The following is a 9,241-nucleotide window of genomic DNA, read 5'->3' on the forward strand; positions in this document are numbered from 1 at the left end:
ATACACGGCAAAATCTATTGCCGAGGGATTTGCCTTTTTGTTAAAGGGATAACAAGTGGCCTCTCCTGTAGCAAGTATGTTATATCTGTTTTTTGCTTGGACTGCTTCCGCTAACAATTTCCCTCTGTTGCAGCTACGAGCGTTTCCCCACATCTGGTTTTTTGCATTCCAGTCCCCCGCAATGATGATCCTCAGTGATTGTGGATTACATAGTTGGTCTATCCCTTTGAGGAGGCGAGGAAAATCGTCGTTTTGCCATTTCACAGATGGGGGGCAATAGATGGAGGCAAGTATGACATTTTGTACGGCAATAGGGCAGATTTGTACTGCTTCTTCATTTCTAGGTACAAGGACCGAATGGGCAAGGTCGTTACGAATTATTGTCGCAGCACCCCCTCTGCGCTGCGACACCGGATTTAGGGCAGTGTAAGCCTTGTATCCAGGGATATCAATGGTCCATGTCCTAATTTCGCTGACCAGCAGGACGTCAACATCACGTCCCCTTAAGAACGCTGAGAGCTCGTCAATTTTGTTATGGATGCCCCCAGCGTTCCAGGAGACAATCTTTAAGCTCTTGGGAGCTTTAGGCATAGGGACAGTCAGTGGCGTCTAGGCTGTAATTTAAAATCGAAGCCATTTCGATTGTCTGGATATAGCAGGATAAGTTGGCTAGAAAGTCATTGTCCGGTGAGGCCTCTGTTATGTCAAACATATTTGTAATTTTAATAAACAGTGTTGACAATTTATTTATTTTTTTCTCGATAGAAGCCACTTTTTCCAGCAGCTTGGACTGGGCAGCCTCGTGGGTGAATGCCAGTTTCTCCAGCAGCTTGTGCCAGTGCAGCTGGGATTTTACACTGGATTGGCGCGAGTTTTTGAGAGCTGCGCCAGTCCGTTTTTGCATCAAACTCTCCTGAGGAGTTGGCCATCCCTGCCCTCGAAGCCGTTGGGAGCGCTCCTTTCCCTCTTGCTCCAGTTGGAGCCTCTCCTGAAAGCGAGCCAGATGCGCCTCTGCCGGATTTGGTCGCCTCTGTTGCCTAAATGGGTTGTAGTTGCTGCGCTGTTCCGTTGGATGTTGCCGTTGCTGGTTTAACCTTCGGTCCGGATTTGTTTGGGCCATCCTTGACCTGTGATGGGGGGATTTTTGCAGTTGCCTTGTCGAGTGGTGGCGCGGGTCCTTGTTGGGCCGTTGTTTAATTGGATGGTGGGGGGTAGGAGTCATTTCGTCATTTTGAAGGATAGTCCAGTAGTTGTTGTTGCTCGGCTCGTTACGGTTCTGGGAGGGACCCACGTCCTTCTTTAGTGGGCGGTGACTCCGCTGACGCTCAGGCGGAGCAACCGGGCGGAGGGTATCCTGGGCCGCTCTTCTCTTCACCTCCTGGAAGACCCTACAACCCTTATAGGCACTTATGTGCCGACCCCCACAGTTGCAGCATCGAGGGGGTACATGTCTGGGCTTTTTGCAGGCTGTGGTGGGGTGCTGCCCTGCACACTTCATGCAGACGAAGGCTCGTCTGCATGAGCCCTTTTTGTGCCCATGTTTTTGGCAACGGTGGCATTGGGCCAATGCAAGGGCATTCGTAGGCGGACGGAAGGGCAAGGACAAGGACATTAGCGGGACCGGGGGCTTACGAAGGGGGACAATGGGAGGGGCCATCGCTGTAGGAGTTTTAATGTTGTTGTTTTTATTGCTGCTGTTTCCATTAATTTGGGCCCCTTCCCTGGCCCCGTTTCCCTTTACCCTATTGGCCTCAGCTCTTGCTTCCACCCGTTCCATGTAGAGCCGTTGGGCATAAAGACTCTTGAAGACAGGAGTCTTTTCTGGCTTGTAATGGAAGGGGGAGGAAACATCCATCAGTGCAGGACCCTGAGGATTATGATTGGGCGTGGTGTGGACCGTAGCTTTAACATTAAAAACCACGGGGCCCATGTCTGCCGAGCTGGACTCGCTGGCTCTAATCGGAGTTGGTTTTTTAGGGGCTGGTTTACTTGATTGATTCATTGTGGCGAGTTTGGCGGGTCTGGTGGGGGATGAATATTCGGGCTCCTGCTGCAAAATCTGGCTGTATGTGGTTTTGGGGGCATTGGGGGGAGGGGGGTTTGCATCGCTATCTTTAAGTTGTGAGAAAAAGTTTCTCAACAACTCATCAGATAAAATTTTAATAGGCGATTTGTTGTTTTTTGTGGTGTTGTTGTTTGGATGGGCCAGCTGGTCCAACTTGGGCGCAACATGTTCAAACTCCCGGTTGGCTCTCTTGATGTCGTTGGTTAGCGTAGTTGGAGAGGAAGACAACAGCCGTTTATTGTTTTTGTTTATGGCTGTGTTTGAACCAACAGGTGGCTCACGATCAGCTGTAGGGCTTGTTGTTTTTTTGGGCAAGGCGGAAGCTAAGGTCTTGGTTGCTTGTATTTCAATGTTCGCGCCAATTTCAGGACCCGTAGTCAGGGAAGAGGAAAGTGGGGTATAGTGTGTGTGTGTGACTGTGAGTGTGCTTGGGTGCATTGTTTCGCGCCAATTTCAGTCCCCATAGGCAAAGGAGAAGAAAGTGGTGCAGTATGTGTGTGTGACTGTGGGTGTGTTTGGGTGCATTGCTTCGCGCCAATTTCAGTCCCCATAGGCAAGGGAGAAGAAAGTGGTGCAGTATGTGTGTGTGGCTGTGTTTGTGTGAGTGTATGGGGGTGTGTGCTTATTGGAACTGTCTTATTACTCTTATCTATTGCATTTGGCGGGCTCTTCGCCTTGGAAGAGGGGTCATAGAGGGAAAGTGGATCTGGCTGTGTGTGTGTGTGTATTTGCATTTATTTTTGGCGGGCTCTTCTCCTTGGAAGAGGGGTCATGGAGGGAAAGTGGATCTGGCGCTGTGTGTGGGTGTGTATGGGATATTTTATTTGTATTTATTTTTGGCGGGCTCTTCGCTTTTGAAGAGGGGTCAGCGGGGGGAGTCCTTAAATTGGCGTCACACACAATCACGCAGGAATCATCTGATGATTGCAATGAGGATCCTGGGTGACGCCCCGAATAGGGGGAAGAAAGTGGACTCAGTGGACTCACCACCATAAGGCCTGCAGATCATGGCCATCTCAAAGGAGTCCAACGAAGTAAATGGCTCGATGTTGTCCAGGTTGAAATTGTCCATCTCCTTTTGTATTTCTGTCCTTGTGTCCTCCATATCTCCTTTTTAAGTCTCCTTTTAATTAATAAGTCACTTCAACTTGTTTTTTTTTTTTAATGTGTTTTTTTTTTATTCTTTTTCTTTTAAAGGAATTGTATGAATTTTACAAATAACTTTTACTTGGCGTTTTACACTTTAAACAAATTCAAATTCAAATTTCAAAGATTTGGCGGGCTGGTTTAAGACCAGTCCTCGCTGCTCCAGGGCCCAAATCGTTGTGAGAATGCTGGGAAGAGAAAAGTCTCCCGGAGTATTACCCAGAGGGCAACTTTTGTTCCGGGAGACTTTCCATGAAATTGGCGGGCTCCTGGAGAGAGCACTTTCTCCTGTTGTTGTTTCTGGGGTCGTCGGGTCGCATTCGTCCCATGGTCGTCTTGGCGCTAGGTGGCAACTCCATATGCCAGGCGGGACCAGTTGGCAGCTCTCGTTTCTGGTGCTTTGCCCCAGGTGGCAACTCCGACCACCAGGCCGGGCAGGTTGGCAGCACTCATCGCAGAAATGTGTAAATATAAGAAGAAAATTTAAGAGTTTGTGAGTTTTTGCATTTCAGGGAGACATTTAGGACAACACATTGAGGGACGGCATTGTGGGACAGGGGATTTTGCCGGTTGGCGTGTTCAAGGGCGTCGTCTTTCTGGTGCATCGGGTCGTGTCGTCTTTGAAGGTAAGTTTTGTTATGGTTTCTTCTTCTTATTAGTCTTCCAATTGTCGGTGTTTTTCCTTAAGCTAATCAGGTACGTTTGCAGGTGAATCCAGTGGAGGTCGTCAAGTGGATAAGGGTTATCACAGGTGAGTATCACAGATAGTTGGTAAGTCGGCAGTCAGCGTCGTTAATAGGAAATTTTTGGATCAAAAACATGGAATGCAGTATTAAGAAGAAGACGGATGATTATGTAAACATTGAAAACATGTAAACAATGAGGACTTCAAGACAAGATTAAAAGACAGCAATTTGGGACGACATTGAGCAGACAGGTACGCAGATGATCCTGGAGCAGGTGCCATCCTTTGGAAGTGCAATAGCTTCTCAGGCATCAATTCCCTTCAGGGGGGATATTTGGAGCGTATAAATTTCAATTTTCCATCATTTCAGTTCCTCGGTGTCGGCAGCGTGGGATGGCAATTTCCAGGTAAATATATATATGTGTTTTCCCATGATCCAGGGTCTTATTTCAATTTGCCCTTTATTCCTCCAGGTTTTGCACGTTCGTGAAGGGTCAAAGAAAAGGTAAGTAGGCTAAATTTTGTTTGGTTTTAGCGGCGTCAGGATTAATTTTATTTTTCTCTTTTCTTTCCAGGAACAATGTCCAGCAAGAATGGGCGCTCGTGGTTAGGATCATTTGGAGCAAGAGAAGCAGGAGGAAGGTCATCATTGGACAGGAGCTTTGAAGGAGGAGATATAATAAGATGAGTTCCAATAGCACTTTGATGTAGAATCCATTGTAAGATTTTTGTTTCTTCTTTTCTCGTTTCAGGTTGCCGACGCTCTTGGACATGGAACATCGTCAAGTTTAGTAGTGGATGGCCGAGCGAATTGTAGGTGGCCGGTTCCAGAAATATCCCATTTTGTGGCCAGAGGAGAGAAGGCACAGGTGAGTATGATGTCCTGAGACTGGCAGTCAGACAAATTTGTAATATATATTCCTCAAGCAGGAGCAGTGGCTATGCGATCTTGTTTCTGTGTCTGACAATTTTGATCGCCCCCTCTATTAAAATGCATCGTTGCCGGGAGATTTGAGGCAGCGTTGGAACACACCCACACACCCACACACACACACCATACAATCATCGCCGATGCTGGAATATGGGAGGAGTTTCTACGGAGGAGCCAGTGAGTAGTCACGGGTTAAGCTGCATCGGTTTGTGTTTTGGAGAGGCAGTCCCGGAGGGGCTAGCGTTAGGTCCCCAGGGAGAAAAATTGTGATCAGTCATGGGGTTCGGAGGAGGATCCTTCGCTGTTTAGCAGGTCGATGACAGGTGGTGGGAAGTATTTTTCCCCTGTTAGGATTATTTCGTCTGGAAGGACAAGTCGCCTGATAGATAGGGGTTGGCCTCGTACCATCCTAGCAGCCCTTTCGCGGGTAATTTCCCCATGTATGAAAGATCTCCTAGTCCAGTTTATAGCCCTCTCACCTAAGCGGTCAATCCCTTTGCTGGAAAGGTTTGGGTGTACGTATTTGGTCCTGGATACATCACTGTTGGAGCCTTCGTTCTCCTTCTTTATCTCAAGCCTAAGGAGAGTCGGGATAGTGCAGGATTTCGGTGGGACTCGCGTGTTTTGTCCGTTGCCATTGTCATTGTAATGATCCAGGACTTGTTTGGATAGTCTGGGTCTTTGTTTTTTTGTGCTGACGGGGGTAACTGGGTTAAGGCCAAGGTGTTGCGCTGCCGGATTTATATGCATTAATAGGGCGTTAGCGAGTCTAGCACTTTGTGCTCCATAAATCTCCTCAAGTGTTTTAATGTTGAAGGTGCTGGCTAGGACCTTATTAGTGGTGTGCCTACCCGCTTCCAGTGATCGTCTTATAATGGCGTTTGTGGCAGATTGGACCTTCATCACTGCCGAATCTGAGGCCAGCGATGCCCAGACCGGGATGGCATGTTGCCAGATGGGGATAATAAGCAGCTTAATCAGCGTAGCCTTGGTGGGTTTGGGTAGGGGGCTGTGCGGACCAATTAGCCACTCAAGACTCTTTGCCCTAGCCCTCAGCCTTATGCAAAGGAGGGAAATGTGAAGGCTCATATTTATTTTCCTATCCAATGTGACCCCAAGGTATTTGAATTTGTTAGCCTGAGGTATGATCTGTCCATTGAGGAGGAGTTTCGTCTGGTTGGTTTGGGTCATATTTTGTCCAGAAAAGAAGGAGACGTGGGCGCATTTTTTAACATTGAAGGTCATGCGCCATTTGTTTGCCCATTCGGAGATGACGTTGAGGTATGCTTGCAGATGCTTTGCGTGTTCCTTTGGCTGTTTGTGTGACATAAGTACCGCTGTATCGTCTGCATATGTGGCTAGAAGGAACTTGGTCGGGGTAAGAGTACAGTTCCTGGAGATAATGGGAACTGCATCTGGGAGTGGCATGTCAGAGGTGTAGATCGAGTATAGGATTGGGCCGAGGATGCTCCCTTGGGGCACTCCATCACTGATGGAACCAAGCCTGGATCTGATTCCACCAGTTCCTTTCACCTTGAAAGTCCTGTTTGGGAGGTAGCTGGTGAGGACTTTGTGTAGTTGTTTAGGGACAATCTTGGAAAGTTTTTGTAAAAGTCCCTCATGCCAAACCCTATCGAAAGCCAGCGAGAAGTCCAAAAAGATGGCCGAGCAGTGTTCCTTTTCTTCAAATGCTCTCAGGATGTGTTGCGTGACCCTCAACACTTGCTGTTCCGAACTGTGTTCTGGGCGAAAGCCAAACTGGTGTTCTGGTATGGCTTCCGCAAAGTTCTTACACTTGAAAAGCTTGGAGAGAAGGAGACGCTCAAACAGCTTTCCAAAGCCGGAGAGGAGACTTATGGGCCTGTAGGAGTCCGGGCAATGAGTTGGCTTCCCCGTCTTATGGATCATGGTGATGACAGCTAGTTTCCATTGAAGGGGGAAATGGCCGAGTCTTAGAACAGAGTTGTAAATATGCAATAGGTAGAGGACTGCCTTCTTTGGTAGTAATTTGATAAGGGCGTTTTGGATTTGGTCTTCCCCAGGGCTCTTCGCGGTCGCCAGAGCAGCAATCTGTGTTTGGAGCTCCTCCAGCCTGAAGAAAATCGGGGCCGAGGGAGGAGAAGGTGAGTGTGCATAGAAATCATTAAGATCATTTATTATAGCAATTCTTTCCTCTTCCAGAGTGGTCATTTTGGGGGAGAACCTATCCTCCAGGTGTTTGACGAAGGCGTCCGCCTTTTCTTTAGAGGAACGGGTCCATATGTGGTCGGAGGAAGCTGGCGAGTGTCCAGAGGACCTGGACTGTACTGGGATCTTGAGAGGATGGTCAGATTGGGGTTGACTTTTGATGTGCCTGGTAATTTTCCAAATCTTGGCCATGTTGTATCTATCTTCAGGGTCAAGATTGAGGAGCATGCGGTTTACCCGGGCTTGTTTTAGTCTTTTAATTGCTTTTTTAAACTTGTTTCTTATTCTGGAAAACTTTGCTTTATTATCAGGTGAGGGATCCTCTTTCATTTTGAAGAAACGTGCTTGCAATAGCTGAAGAAGGATGCTGGCTGGTTTATCAAGCTTTGTCATGTGACGAGAAGGATGTTTGGTCGAATATCGGGAGGCGTTGTTTGCGGTGGGAGTGGCGTGTAAAGCAGCGCTCTCAATGTTTTTAAGTAAAATGCCAACGCAGTCTTCAATATCCTCCCCACTGTTTATTTCAGTATTTAAAAGAATGTATTTTTCCAGATGGTCCCTGAATGCTTTGATTCTGTGAGATCCTCGTGGGAGGGGAGGAGGTCTTGGCGCAGCCTGTTCGACATCTGGACTGATTAAAGGAGTTTTGCCCAGTGCCGCATTGATGATGAGTGGGACATGGTCAGAGGATAATTCGGATACCGATGAGATGGAGATGTGGGTAGGGAGGAAACCCGAATACACGGCAAAATCTATTGCCGAGGGATTTGCCTTTTTGTTAAAGGGATAACAAGTGGCCTCTCCTGTAGCAAGTATGTTATATCTGTTTTTTGCTTGGACTGCTTCCGCTAACAATTTCCCTCTGTTGCAGCTACGAGCGTTTCCCCACATCTGGTTTTTTGCATTCCAGTCCCCCGCAATGATGAACCTCAGTGATTGTGGATTACATAGTTGGTCTATCCCTTTGAGGAGGCGAGGAAAATCGTCGTTTTGCCATTTCACAGATGGTGGGCAATAGATGGAGGCAAGTATGACATTTTGTACGGCAATAGGGCAGATTTGTACCGCTTCTTCATTTCTAGGTACAAGGACCGAATGGGCAAGGTCGCTACGAATTATTGTCGCAGCACCCCCTCTGCGCTGCGACACCGGATTTAGGGCAGTGTAAGCCTTGTATCCAGGGATATCAATGGTCCATGTCCTAATTTCGCTGACGAGCAGGACGTCAACATCACGTCCCCTTAAGAACGCTGAGAGCTCGTCAATTTTGTTATGGATGCCCCCAGCGTTCCAGGAGACAATCTTTAAGCTCTTGGGAGCTTTAGGCATAGGGACAGTCATTGGCGTCTAGGCTGTTATTTAAAATCGAAGCCATTTCGATTGTCTGGATAGAGCAGGATAAGTTGGCTAGAAAGTCATTGTCCGGTGAGCCTCTCCTGAAAGCGAGCCAGATGCGCCTCTGCCGGATTTGGTCGCCTCTGTTGCCTAAATGGGTTGTAGTTGCTGCGCTGTTCCGTTGGATGTTGCCGTTGCTGGTTTAGCCTTCGGTCCGGATTTGTTTGGGCCATCCTTGACCTGTGATGGGGGGATTTTTGCAGTTGCCTTGTCGAGTGGTGGCGCGGGTCCTTGTTGGGCCGTTGTTTAATTGGATGGTGGGGGGTAGGAGTCATTTCGTCATTTTGAAGGATAGTCCAGTAGTTGTTGTTGCTCGGCTCGTTTCGGTTCTGGGAGGGACCCACGTCCTTCTTTTCCCTTTTTTATGCAGCGGAATAATGAAAGATTCCTTCCACATAAGGGGAAAGTTCGAAGTTTGCAGCGATAGATTAAAGAGTTTAACAAGCGGTTTGCACAGTGCCTCGGCGCAGTACTTCAGAACACAGCCTGGTACTCCATCAGGGCCTGGCGAATACACGGGCTTAACCTTAAAAAGATCCGATAACACACCACTTTGATCGAAAGATGGGCAAAATATAAGGTTGGCTGATTGGATATTATAAGTGTAAGGCTGAGCTAAACTGCTGGTAGGTGAATAGGTATTTTGAAAAAACTGTGCAAAGAGATCGGCCATTGCCTGATCAGTGTTCGCATAAGAGTTCTCAAACGTAAGCAGTGGGGGAAAAGATACATGTTTACGCTTAGTGTTTACAAAGTTATAAAACTGCTTCGAATCCTGAGTAAACTGAATCCTGTAGCGGCGAATATAACTCCTATAACATTCTGCGTTATG

The 9,241-nt window shown here is 47.6% G+C and overlaps 1 long non-coding RNA gene across 1 annotated transcript; it reads left to right on the plus strand.

Annotated features, from left to right (window-relative positions):
- Positions 1–4,973: 4,973 nt before the first annotated feature.
- On the plus strand, positions 4,974–7,620 carry LOC123257847. The gene is made up of 3 exons (XR_006507918.1): positions 4,974–5,004; positions 7,326–7,493; positions 7,567–7,620. It is a non-coding gene; the product is annotated as an uncharacterized LOC123257847 (long non-coding RNA).
- The last annotated feature ends 1,621 nt before the right edge of the window (positions 7,621–9,241 follow it).

This window comes from Drosophila ananassae (assembly GCF_017639315.1).
Source record: "Drosophila ananassae strain 14024-0371.13 chromosome 4 unlocalized genomic scaffold, ASM1763931v2 tig00000071, whole genome shotgun sequence".
Lineage (NCBI taxonomy): Eukaryota > Metazoa > Arthropoda > Insecta > Diptera > Drosophilidae > Drosophila > Drosophila ananassae.